The sequence below is a fragment of the Piliocolobus tephrosceles genome, chromosome 5 (genome assembly GCF_002776525.5).
Source record: "Piliocolobus tephrosceles isolate RC106 chromosome 5, ASM277652v3, whole genome shotgun sequence".
In the NCBI taxonomy this organism is placed as follows: Eukaryota; Metazoa; Chordata; class Mammalia; order Primates; family Cercopithecidae; genus Piliocolobus; species Piliocolobus tephrosceles.
Genome location: NC_045438.1, coordinates 119,257,194 through 119,266,818, shown reverse-complemented (window position 1 = coordinate 119,266,818; position 9,625 = coordinate 119,257,194).

Sequence of the window (9,625 nt, the reverse complement as noted above, 5' to 3'; positions counted from 1 at the left end):
GTACTTTTTTTTTTTTTTTTTTTTTTTTTTTTTTTTGTTGAGACGGAGTCTTGCTCTGTCGCCCAGGCTGGAGTGCAGTGGCCGGATCTCAGCTCACTGCAAGCTCCGCCTCCCGGGTTCACGCCATTCTCCTGCCTCAGCCTCCCAAGTAGCTGGGACTACAGGCGCCCGCCACCTCGCCCGGCTAGTTTTTTGTATTTTTAGTAGAGACGGGGTTTCACCGTGATAGCCAGGATGGTCTTGATCTCCTGACCTCGTGATCCGCCCGTCTCGGCCTCCCAAAGTGCTGGGATTACAGGCTTGAGCCACCGCGCCCGGCTGTGTTAGTGTACTATTAATGTTAAACCCAATTTTTAATAAAATCTTATAGACAAATCTATCCATTTTTAATGTCTGACCATAAGGTAATATTCTCTTAAACCTTTTATAACTGTTTACAAATTTTTGTTAAATAGTAGATCCGTGCTCTAAGAAAAACCTGTTGTGCTTTTATTCCAATGTTTAATTTTTAGAAAAACTGAAATGATACCCCTTTAACTTTAGTCAATATGTTCACACACAGAATTTCTTTTACAATTAATTTTTCACAAAACTTTCACAACTTGCTTAAAACTTCAGCTTCATCTGAACTCAAACAATCCTTTACCCTTTAGGCAAAAAAAAAGTCACATTCCCATGACTTCTTATAATTTTTTTAAACTGAAAACACATTTTACTTTCTTTATACACCTTGCATGTAAAGCTGTTTCTTCAGTAGTCTCAATTACATGTTACAATGTTAACTCTTAGCAACATTTACTTTTGGTGACAACCTTGGAAAGTTCAGGATTTTAATTATGTACTAAGTGTAGAGCCTAGGACCCAGATAGAAGTGCAGATAAGGTCTGACTTTTTCCAATGTCTAACTCCACATGTCTCAGGCTTTACCTAGCTGTAAAGTAGGCAAGCTGTACAGTGAAGTGTCATAGTGGCATCTTATGAAGCATTTAGGAGGCCTAATCACCTTTAAATTGCACATTTCTTGCACAAATTCCATTTTATAAATTCTTTCATGACTTACCCAGACCATCTATGAAGTGTTTGGGCTTTCTGACTTGTCCTAAACATCTGTCTTTTTAAACAACCAGTTATTTTACTTTAGGACAAGGATTTACCAAACAAGATTTTTTCTTATATGAAATCTCTTTTCTTTATAACCTTGTGTACACAGATAGGGGACATGGCTAATTTAACATGTGCCCAGGCCTTTTTTTTTTTTGAGACACAGTCTCACTCTGTTGCCCAGACTGAAATGCAGTGGCGCGATCTCGGCTCACTGCAACCTCCACCTCCCAGGTTCAAGCAATTATCCTGCTTCAGCCTCCTGAGTAGAGGGAGTACAGGCACCTGCCACCATGCCCAACTAATTTTTTGTATTTTTATTAGAGATGGGGTTTCATCATGTTAGCCGGAATGGTCTTGATCTCCCAACGTCATGAGCCACGTGCCTCGGTCTCCCAAAGTGCTAGGATTACAGGCGTGAGCCCCTGCGCCTGGCCACATGTCCCCAGGCTTTAAATAGAATCTAATGCTCCAAAATAAATTGAAAATTTTTTGAGAGTTGAAGAAGCAGTTCATGACCTTAAAGAAAACCTAATGTCTAACCTGTATAATTTAGACCAAATGTTTACATTTTGAAGATATTTTTATTTTACCAATAATATTTAAAACTGCCCTTATTTCCCAAAGATTACTTAAGTCACATGAAATAAATAAAATATATTACACTTTGTACTTTTCTGACAAAATATTCTATTTGAGCTCTTATTATTAAACCAATTAATTAAAGCTCTTTTATATCACACACACAGCATACATAAATACATAGACAGAATAAGATAAAGGACTCATTCCCTAAGCCAGCAATTGAACCCTGAACCTGGGCTGCCATTGTGATGGCAGAGACCAAGAGAAAGTACTGCCACATGATTACAAGGTCACGCTTCCAAGAACATACGAGACAAGATAGAAACCTCATCCAGGTTTCTGTTTTTTTTCAGGGACTTGCAGCAAAGTTTGTAACTGACCAGTTTGCTGGGTCATCTTGAACAGTGGGCTTATGGGAGTCCTAAGTCCACATTCTATCCTAAGGTACCACTCTTTTATGACAGAACAATGCAAAAAGACACACAAAGCATACCAGATTTATTACAGTTTAAGACTAGCCTTGCAAATCCTTTTTCCCATTAATCAAAACTTTACAGAGAAAGTAAACACTAATTTTTACCATTCATTCAACAGGTTTGCACAGAGAGAGAAAGGAAAGGGAAGGGAGAAAAGCATTGCTTGCAGCAGGGTGGGGAAAGTGAGGTGCTCAGGGAGGCCAGAGAAAGACCCACCCATTGCAGCTGGCACGGAATCAAAAGTTCTGGTGGCTGCTTGTCAGTCGAGAAGGGATCTTTTTGAGCACTCCCATTGGCAATCAAGTTTCCCCTTTTATGGAGGAAAAAAGTTCCCCATGTCCCGTGATCCTTTACATGCCTAATTCTGTCACCCGCAGCTGTCACCAAAAAGTGCAAGGCAGATTAATCCAAAGAGATGGTTAACATTCCGTAGTGCCAAATCTGTTTTTAGCAAAAGGGACTTTACTGAGAGTGGCCTCTAATCCCTTACATCTTAGGAAGGACTCTGACCTTCCTAAGTTGGGCCTTGAACCCAAATTCAGTCAAACATCCTTACTTTTATTAAGAGGGGCCTTTTAGCCTACTCTGTCTTAGGAGAGACTCTAACTCCCCTAAGTGGGCCTCTAACCTAATCCCATTCTTTACCTGAGTATATGCGCCCCACTTACCTAAAGTCAGCCAATCAGTGCTGCAGTCTATTTCCTTTGGGTTGGGAGTCTCCTCAGTATTATCTTTTCATGGTCACTGGAAAGATGTTACAGGAAAGGGGTCCTGATCCAGACCACAAGAGAGGGTTCTTGGATCTCACAGAAGAAAGAATTCAAGGTGAGTCTATAGAGTAAGTGAAAGCAAGTTTATTAGGAAAGTAAAGGAATAAAGAATGGCTACTCCATAGCAGAGCAGCCATGAGGGCTGCTGGTTGCCCATTTTTATGTTCATTTCTTGAATATATGCTAAACAAAGGGTTGATTATTCATGCCTCCTCTTTTTAGACCATACAGGGTAACTTCCTGATGCTGCCATGGCATTTGCAAACTGTCATGGTGCTGGTGGGAGTGTAGCGGTGAGGACAACCAGAGGTCACTCTTGTCACCATCTTGGTTTTGGTGGGTTTTAGCAGACTTCTTTACTGCAACCTGTTTTATGAGCAAGATCTTTATGTCCATCTTGTGCTAACCTACTATCTTATCCTGTGACTTAGAATGCCTTAACCATCTGGGAATGCAGCCCAGTAGGTCTGAGCCTCATTTTACGTAGTCCCTATTTAAGATGGAGTTGCTCTGATTCACACACTTCTGACAAAACCATGCACTTGATCTCTCAAGTTGCCTGCTTGACCTTCTTCCAAGTGTACTTTACTTCCTTTCATTCCTGCTTTAAAGATTTTGAATAAACTTTCATTCCTGCTCTAAAACTTGCCTTGGTCTCTCTTTCTGCCTTATGTCCTATTGGTCAAATTATTTCTTCTGAGGAGGCAAGAATTGAGGTTGCTGCAGACCTGTATGGATTCACTGCTGGAACAGTACCAGATATATTTTATGCATGTGGAAAGATATATACTCTTATTCTGATGAATATTGTTTTCCGTGCATTGAAAGCTTCCGTGCATTGAAGGCTTTTACTGAGATAATGCCCACGTATGCAGCACAAGGCTTCTTTGAAATCATTATTTTCTCATGTTTAGTTTCAGCTATACAATACCATCATTGTAGATCTTATCAACAAAAGTGATGAGTGAAGTTTCGCTCTTGATATAGAGTAAGAGAGTTAAAGATAAAGAGTCCTGTCGTGTTCTGTGTCACAAATCTTTAAATCAGTTCCAATGTATATTTGTTGCCCCCTCCCATGGCATACAGTAGTAAAAACTATGATCCTCTTTATCATTATCTTGATTTTTTCTTTTGCTTGCATGGCTTGCCTGGTTTCTAATGAGAATTCCACTGTAATTCTTATTCTGTTTCTCTATCTGTAAGATACACTCCCTCCTTTTATTCATGTGACCTTGCTAAACTTACTAGTTCTAGTAGCTTTTCTGTTGGTTCCTTCAGATTTTCTACAATACCATTTTAATTTTCAAATTAAGGCAGTTTCTGCCTTTTTAATCTCTATACCTTTATTTTTTTTCCTTTACTTATTGCATTGGCTATAACATAAATAGTGAACCGTAAACCAGTAGTAAAATGCAAAGGTTCTCCATAATCATCTGAAGGGATTCTCTCCTTGGCTAGGGCACTCTGAAGTTTTACCTGAATGACTGTGTCAGGCCTTGGTGGAAAGTGGGGATCTAGCATGCCTCATTATACCTCTCTAGCATTAACATTAATGCAGACCTTAAGTCTGATAAAAAAAACATTTACAGTCTATTCTCTCTAAAGCCTGCTACTTGGAGGCTTCATCTGCATGATAAACCTAGGTCCCCACGACCCCCTAATGTAACCCAGACATTGCTTTCTACTGATAATAACTCTTTCAACTAATTGCCAATCAAAATATGTTTAAATCTACCTATGACTAGGAAGCCCCCCTGCTTCGAGTTGTACTGCCCTTCCAGATTGAAACAATGTAAATCTTACATGTACTGATTGATGTATTATGTCTCCCTACAATGTATAAAAGCAAGTTGTAGGCCTACTACCTTGGGCATAGGTTGTCAGGACCTCCTGAGACTGTGTCACAGGCACATCCTTAACCTTGGTAAATTAAACTTTCTAAATTGATTGACACCTGTTTCGGATACTTTTTGGTTTACAGAACAAAAATAGTACAAACTAACATCTTTGCCTTATTCCTGATTATGGATTCCAGATAAAAAGGATGCAATCATCTTTTCAATGACAAGAAATAAAAAGAAAAAACATTCAGTCATTCACTATTAAGTATAAGGTTAGCTCAGGGATTGATTTTGTAGATGCTGTATATTAGAATAAGAAAGTTACCTTCTATTCATAGATTTCTGAAAATTGTTTTGATTAGATGCTGTTGAATCTTGTCAAGTGCAATGATTTGCATTTTTTGAGATGAGTGTATTATATCTTTATTAGTATGGTATATTATATATATATATACACACACACACATATATTCATAATTTAGTATAATTTAACTTAATCTCTTTTCTGGGGAATAGCTTTTTTTTTTTTTCTTGAGATGGAGTCTCGCTCTGTCACCCAGGCTGGAGAGCAGTGGTGTGACCACGGCTCACTGCACGTTCCGCCTCCAGGGTTCACGCCATTCTCCTGTCTCAGCCTCCCGAGTAGCTGGGACTACAGGTGCCCAACACCATACCCAGCTAATTTTTTGTGATTTTAGTAGAGACGGGGTTTCACCATGTTAGCCAGGATGGTCTTGATCTCCTGATCTCATGATCCACCTGTCTTGGCCTCTCAAAGTGCTGGGATTACAGGCGTGAGCCACCACGCTTGGCTATGAATAGCTTCTTAACTGATTTCTTGCTCCCATTCTTGTCCTCTCACAATATTAGAACTAATAATATCACTCTTTAATATACTCTGATGATTTGCCATCTTAATTATAATAATATCCCAATTCTTTACCTTCCCTAGAGGGCACCATATAACCAGATTCCTGCCTAACTTTCTTACTTCTTTTTAATATTTTCTTTACCGTGCTCCCTCTACTCCAGCTGTTATAGACTTCTTGCCTTTAATCAAATATACCAAGTTTATTCTTACCTCAATAACGTACTCACTATTCTTGCTTGAAAGTCTCCTCCATCAAATTATCTATTGGTGGTTCTCTCACTTGTATTGTGTTTTTGTTTCATGAAACACAATTCAGATTTTGTCACTCTTCTGTTTAAAATCTTGCAATTGGTTGTTCGTTACTAACAGGATAAAATCAAAGCTCCAAATAGCATTTAGCACTTTAGAGATGATTTGCCTGATAATCTTATTTAAATTAACATTTCTCCCTCTCCTTCTACCCTCATTATGCTCTATCCTCTTCCCAAGTTTAGTTCATAGCATTTGTCATTTCCTGACATTGTATTAAGTATTTATTTGCAAGACAGTTTTCTTTCTCTTTCCTCTGCTAGAATGTGAACTTCATGAAATTTGGCATTTGGTATATCTTGCTAATTGTTATATTTCAAAGTGCCTAAATGAATAAATGAGACATAAGTGTCTTCAATAAATGTTTGTTGAGCACAGGAATGAATTATTATACACTGTGATGATTACCATGAGAAGAAACATAGGAGGTTCCAACGGCTGAATAGGAACAGCTCCAGTCTACAGCTCCCAGCATGAGCAACACAGAAGACGGGTGATTTCTGCATTTCCAACCGAGGTACTGGGTTCATCTCACTGGGGCTTGTTGGATAGTGGGTGCAGGACAGTGGGTGGAGCCCACCGAGCGTGAGCCAAAGCAGGGCAAGGCATTGTATCACCCAGGAAATGCAAGCAGTCAAGGAATTCCCTTTCCTAGCCAAGGGAAGCTGTGACAGATGGTCCCTGGAAAATCGGGTCACTCCCACCCTAATGCTGCACTTTTCAAGTGGTCTTAGCAAATCGCACACCAGGAGATTATATCCCACACCTGGCTCAGAGGGTCCTGTGCCCACGGAGTCTCACTCATTGCTAGCACAGCAGTCTGAGATTGAACTCCAAGGCAGCAGGGAGGCTGGGGGAGGGGAACCCGCCATTGCTGAGGCTTGAGTAGGTAAACCAAGTGCCAGGGAAGCTCCAACTGGGTGGAACCCACCACAGCTCAAGGAGGCCTGCCTGTCTCTGTAGACTCCACCTCTGGGGGCAGGGCATAGCCAAACAAAAGTCAGCAGAAATCTCTGCAGACTTAAATGTCCCTGTCTGACAGCTTTGAAGAGAGCAGAGTTTGAGATCTGAGAACGGATGGACTGCCTCCTCAAGTGGGTCCCTGATCCCCGAGTAGCCTAACTGGGAGGCACCCTCCAGTAGGGCCAGACTCACACCTCACATGGCTGGGTACCCCTCTGAGACAAAGCTTCCAGAGGAACGATCAGGCAGCAACATTTGCTGTTCAGCAATATTCGCTGTTCTGCAGCCTCCACTGCTGATAACCAGGCAAACAGCATCTGGAGTGGACTTCCAGCAAACTCCAACAGACCCACAGCTGAGGGTCCTGACTGTCAGAAGGAAAACTAACAAACAGAAAAGACATCCACACCAAAACCCCATCTGTACGTCACCATCATCAAAGACCAAAGGTAGGTAAAACCACAAAGATGGGGAAAAACAGAGCAGAAAAGCTGAAAAATCTAAAAATCAGAGCACCTCTCCCCCTCCAAAGGAACGCAGCTCCTCACCATCAATGGAACAAAGCTGGAAGGAGAATGACTTTGATGAGTTGAGAGAAGAAGACTTCAGAAGATCAAACTTTTCTGAGCTAAAGGAGGAATTTCGAACCCATCACAAAGAAGCTACAAACCTTGAAAAAAAATTAGATTAGATGAATGGCTAACTAGAATAACCAGCATAGAGAAGCCCTTAAATGACATGATGGAGCTGAAAACCATGGCACGAGAACTACGTGACAAATGCACAAGCTTCAGTAGCCAATTCAATCAACTGGAAGGAAGGGTATCAGTGATTGAAGATCAAATGAATGAAATGAAGCCAGAAGAGAAGTTTAGAAAAAAAAGAGTAAAAAGAAATGAACAAAGTCTCCAAGAAATATGAGGCTACATGTAAAGACCAAATCTATGTCTGATTAGAGTACCTGAAAGTGATGGGGAGAATGGAACCAAATTGGAAAACACTCTGCAAAATATTACCCAGGAGAACTTCCCCAACCTAGCAAGGCAGGCCAACATTCAAATTCAGGAAATACAGAGAATGCCACAAAGATACTCCTTGAGAAGAGCAAAGATACTCCTTGAGAAGAGCAACTCCAAGACACATAGTTGTCAGATTCACCAAAGTTGAAATGAAGAAAATATGTTAAGGGCAGCCAGAGAGAAAGGTCTGGTTACCCACAAAGGGAAGCCCATCAGATTAACAGTGGATCTCTTGGCAGAAACTCTAGAAGCCAGAAGAGAGTGGGGGCCAATATTCAACGTTCTTAAAGAAAAGAATTTTAAACCCAGAATTTCATATCCAGCTAAACTAAGCTTCATAAGTGAAGTAGAAATAAAATCCTTTACAGACAAGCAAATGCTTAGAGATTTTGTCACCACCAGGTCTGCCCTACAAGAGCTCCTGAAGGAAACACTAAACATGGAAAGCAACAACCGGTACCAGCCACTGCAAAAACATGCCAGATTGTAAAGACCATCGATGCTAGGAAGAAACTGCATCAACTAATGAGCAAAATAACCAGCTAGCATCTAAATGACAGGATCAAATTCACACATAACAATATTAACCTTAAATGTAAATGGGCTAAATGGTCCAATTAAAAGACACAGACTGGAAAATTGGATAAAGAGTCAAGACCCATCAGTGTGCTATATTCAGGAGACCCATCTTACATGCAGAGACACACATAGGCTCAAAATAAAGGGATGGAGGAAGATCTATCAAGCAAAGGGAAAACAAAAAAAAGCAGGGGTTGCAATCCTAGTCTCTGATAAAACAGAATTTAAAACAACAAAGATAAAAAGAGACAAAGAAGGCCATTACATAATGGTAAAGGGATCAATTCAAGAAGAAGAGCTAACTATCCTAAATATATATGCACCCAATACAGGAGCACCCAGATTTATAAAGCAAGTCCTTAGAGACCTACAAAGAGACTTAGACTCTCACACAATAATAATGGGAGACTTTAACACCCTGCTGTCAACATTAGACAGATCAATGAAATAGAAAGTTAAAAAGGATATCTAGGAATTGAACTCAACTCTGCACCAAGCAGACCTAATAGACATCTACAGAACTCTCCACCCCAAATCAACAGAGTATACATTCTTCTCAGCACTACATCACACTTATTCCAAAATTGACCACATAGTTGGAAGTAAAGCACTCCTCAGCAAATATGCAAGAACAGAAATTATAACAAACTCTCTCAGACCACAGTGCAATCAAACTAGAACTCAGGATTAAGAAACTCAGCCAAAACTGCTCAACTACTTGGAAACTGAGCACCTACACCTGAATGACTACTAGGTACATAACAAAATGAAGGCAGAAATAAAGATGTTCTTTGAAACCAATGAGAACAAAGATACAACATACCAATATCTCTGGTACACATTTAAAGCAGTGTGTAGAGGGAAATGTCCACAAGAGAAAACAGGAAAGATCTAAAATTGACACCCTAACACCACAATTAAAAGAACTAGAGAAGCAAGAGCAAACACATTCAAAAGCTAGCAGAAGGCAAGAAATAACTAAGATCAGAGCAGAACTGAAGGAGATAGAGACACAAAAAACCTTTCAAAACATCGATGGATCCAGAAGCTGGTTGTTTGAAAAGATCAACAAAAATGATAGACCACTAGCAAGACTAATAAAGAAGAAAAG